The following is a 4600-nucleotide window of genomic DNA, read 5'->3' on the forward strand; positions in this document are numbered from 1 at the left end:
ACTACCTGTGGGTAAAGATTAATTAGGGGATGGAGAGATGTCTCAGCAGTGAAGAGCACTGGCTGCTCTTCCAGAGACCTGAGTTTATTTCCAGCACCCACAGGGTGGCTCACAACCACATCTTACAGCACACATGCGGTTTATACACACAGGCAGAATACCCACACACATAAAGTAAAAATAGCTACAAATTTTTTACTATTTAAGAAGCCAGTCTTTCAGTGATCAGAACATTCAAAAGCAACCTAGTGTAAGGGCAAGTTTAGCAGTACAGCAAAATGATCAGGTACCAGCAAGGAGTGGAGAAGACTCCAGGCTTTTCATTCAGGTTGACTCGCAGCACCAAGATACCCTTTACTCATCAAAAAACAAACCCTGAGACTGATTTTCAGAGATATAATTACATAAGACTCAACATTTCTAACTTCCAACAACAAAGTCACAAACACGAATCAGGAAAATGTAGTATATTCAAAAACAAATTATCCCAGAAGAAATCAAGACACCAGAGTCATTGCACAAAACTAAATCTTAAAGATGCTCACAACTCTAAAGGCAGGCATGAACAACATCTGTTAATGCGTGTTTGAACCAAAAATGAGACTTGATATATAAAGGAACCAAAAAAGAAGTGTAATAACAGAAATGAAAATTTCCCCAGGGGTGCTCTAGAGTGGATTTAAGAAGACAAAGAGCAAATTTGAAAGTTATTAACCTTAAAAAATTAAAGAATAGGGCTGGAGAGATGGCTCAATGGTTAAGAGCACTGACTGCTCTTCCTAAGGTCCTGAGTTCAATTCCCAGCAACCACGTGGTGGCTCACAACCATCTGTAATGAGATCTGGTGCCCTCCTCTGGCCTTCAGGGACACATGCAGACGGAACACTGTATACATAATTAATAAATAAATCTTTTTTAAAAAACTGAAGAATAAAAGAAAACAAGGAGCCCATAGAAACCTTGTATTAGTTACTTTTCTGATGCTGTAATAAAACACCATAACCAAGGAGACTTACAAAACAGTTTGTTTAAGCTTATGGTTCCAGTGGGGTGAGTCCATGATGGCAGAGTGGAGGCATGGAAGCCAGAACTGAAAGCCAAGGGCTCACATACTTAACAGTAAGCACAAGTCAAGCAACTAGCTCTCAAAGCCCACCCATAGAGACATACTTTTGTCAGTAAGGCTACATCTCCTAAGCCTGTCAAAGAGCATCCAAATGGGGACAAGTGTTAAGTGTCCGCGACTATGGGGACATCTCATCCAAACCACCACAGGCTCCACCATGCTGTAAAGATGTTGTAAAACCTAGAACATAAAGAGAGAAGGAGCACAGAAAATGTTTAAATCAAAATCCAAAAGAGACTGGAGAGCTGGCTCAGCAGTCAAGACCTACGTGGGGCATCTCATGACTGCCTGTAGCTTCAGTTCTAAGGGGGTCTGATGCTTTCTGGCCTCCATGGGCACTTCATGTATATGATGCACATACAAATAAATAAATTTAAAAATTAATGCAAAGGAAAACTTGTCAACTGAGAGTTCTTTATCAGGCAAACCTATCTTCCTAAAATACAGATGAGGTTAAGGTATTCCCAATAAGTATAAGCTAAAAGGACTCATTTACCATTATACTAGCCTTGTAGAAAATGCAAAGCGAGGGCCAATGAGATGGTTCAGCAGGTGGAGACACCTGCTGCAAAACCTGAGGTCCTAATCAGATCCCTACACCCACACAGTGGAAGGAGAGGCAAAGGATGAGTTGTCTTCAAATCTTCACATATGCACACACACAAATACATGTAGTAAAAAATGGTAAGCAGCTTAAGATTTGTAAAGGAAGAAATGGAAAAGAAAGTCCCTCAGGTTGAAATGAAAGGATTTAGACAGTAACAAAACCAAATGAAGAAATAGAGACCTCCAGTAAAGGTAATTACATGGGCTGTTAAAAAGCTAAATTTATTATAATTTTAATTTGCAACTCTGATTTTCCTATATGTTTTGAAAGACAAATACAATCTGTTACTGATCTTATGGTGTATGAGGAAATGATCGTTGACAGATTCAGATTGTATTGTTATGACTTTGGGATGATAAATGTAATTCCTGTGGAAACCAGAAAAATTAACTGCAGAATATACATAAGAGGGAATGATAAAGTAATCAAAACCTCACTACAAAAATATTGGAGGAAGTGAGGATGAAGACAGACCATTTTGTGACGATACAGAATGAGGATTTTTGTATATTGTTTAGGCCAGAGGCAGGTCAAACTCAGTCCTCCTTCCTCAGTCTCCTAATAGACAAGTATGCAATACCATGTCCACTAAAATGAGTCCTTTTTTTGGGTAAATATTTGTTTATTTTTGTGTTTTACCTACATGTCTGTATGTCTGTGTTTAGTTAGAGTTTTCCTGCCTGGCCCACAGTCAGGACAAATCTCTCTCACCCGCCAGGCCCATAGACACTCAGAACCAACCAAGAAAGCACACAGAAACTTATATTGTTTACAAACTGTATGGCCGTGGCAGGCTTCTTGTTATCTACTTCTTCTATCTTAAATTAACCCATTTCTATTAATCTATACTTTGCCACATGGCTTGTGGCTTACTGGTGTCTTTACATGTTGTTTGTCATGGCGGCAGCTGGCGGTGTCTCTCTCCAGCCTTCTGATTCCCACAATCCTCCTCTCTGCTTGTCCCGCCTATACTTCCTGCCTGGCTATTGGCCAATCAGCATTTTATTTATACAGAGAGATATCCACAGCACTTCCCCTTTTCTTTTTTGTTAAAAAAGGATGGTTAGCTTTCACATAGTAAAATTACAGATAACAAAACAATTATCAAGCAAGAATTACAGTTACAATATTAAAGAAGATATCCTATCTTATATTTGTGAGTCTAAAGTTTTTATATCTAACTTATCTTTTATCATAATTGAGGAAATTATAACTATCTAGTCTTCAACCACATCAAAGACCTCAGAAGGATATAATATTACCTGAGAACCAGGAGAAGGATGCAAGCAACTTTCGGGAGCCTTGCAGGGTAGACAGAGACAGCTGGCAGCCTGGACAGTCACCTAATGTTCCTTTGTAAAGTTGGGGCATTTGTCTTCAGCCCACAGGGCTAGAGTCTCTTGGTCACTTTTTTCAGTGTCCTGTAGAATGTCTGGCAGTTTCCTCTGCGAAGCAGGAACCTGAAGGTCCATTTTGTCAAGCAAGGTTCAGTGGTCACCTTTTTATGGGTCCTGCACGTCCAGTCGATCAAGCAGTCCAGGCAAGAACAGTTTCTTGCCCAAATGGCTATTTTTGCCAAGGTGAAGATAAACTCCATATGAAGTGTCTTTAATGCCCATCCTCCTCTCTGAAGTAAATTGGTGCTTCCAGGAGCAGACATGTCTCACTGTCCAGAAAGTCTAAATTTTAAAAATATTTTAAATGCCATATTCTGTAGGTCTTTGAAGTGTTTGAAGATTACCTGTCTATCTGAAATATCTCTGTGTATACCTAGAAGATATACCTAACATGGCTATGAGTATGATTATCATAAATGACCAGTTATTAATCTATTTTTAATTATCCATTACAATTTTAAATGAGCTGTACAAACATAATACCTTAAACAAGAGTAGAAATATACACACAGTATAACAAAATTAACTTTAAGTTTGTATCAATAGACTAAAATCTATACCAATGTAAAACATTTTAAATGAGTTGTTGCTCTTTAGAAGTTCATTAATCTATCCTTTCATCCTATCATATCTATATCATATCCCTTTTTTATCTTTAGAAAGAGATTGCATTTATAATCAACCTGTTTTAAATAAAATAGTGATTTTTCTCTGTCCCATACCAGATCTTCTGATCTGGGACACAAGAAGCTCTTAACCTTTTCTTTTAACAATGTGCTTGGGTTTAGAGAAGGAGTGAGCAAATTCCATCTCCAAAGCCAGCTTGATAATTTTGGGAAATTGGGCGTAGTTTCTCTTACTACTTCCTGCTGGAGGGGGTGCTGTATCTTATGGGGACACAAAGAAAATTTTAGGATTATGGAGTAGTCCATGAGGGTAAACCTCTGAGCCAGTTGCCTTGAAACCATTTTGGATGTCGGATCATCTGGGCCATGGTGTCATTGGAAACCTTTCAGGTGGTCTTGGCTGATCAAACCTGATGTATCTTAATTTGGAACAAATCCACAGCCTCTGACTTTCTGTGAAAACAAAAGCAGAGACTCTTTTCCAAAGCAACATCTGTGTAGCACTTGCATGCCTGGTACCCACAGAGACAAGAAGAGGGCATCAGATCCAGAGAGTCCACCAGAGAGTGGAGTTACAGCCCTGTGGGTGCTAAGAATTGACCCTGGGTCCTCTGGGAAAGCAGGCAGTGCTCTTAACCACTGAACCATCTCTCTAGCATAAAATGAGTCTTAATAGATTCAGAAGATATATGTGCAAAGTGTCTTCTCCAGTCACAATGATACAGAAATGAATAACATAAGGAAAAGTGGAAATTTCACAAAAATGTGGCAACACCCATGGTACTAAACAATCAGAAGCAGAGACGAATGAAAATTAGGAAATGCAGTAATAGCAGTACCAAGG

Source organism: Onychomys torridus, chromosome 19 (assembly GCF_903995425.1).
Source record: "Onychomys torridus chromosome 19, mOncTor1.1, whole genome shotgun sequence".
Classification (NCBI taxonomy): domain Eukaryota; kingdom Metazoa; phylum Chordata; class Mammalia; order Rodentia; family Cricetidae; genus Onychomys; species Onychomys torridus.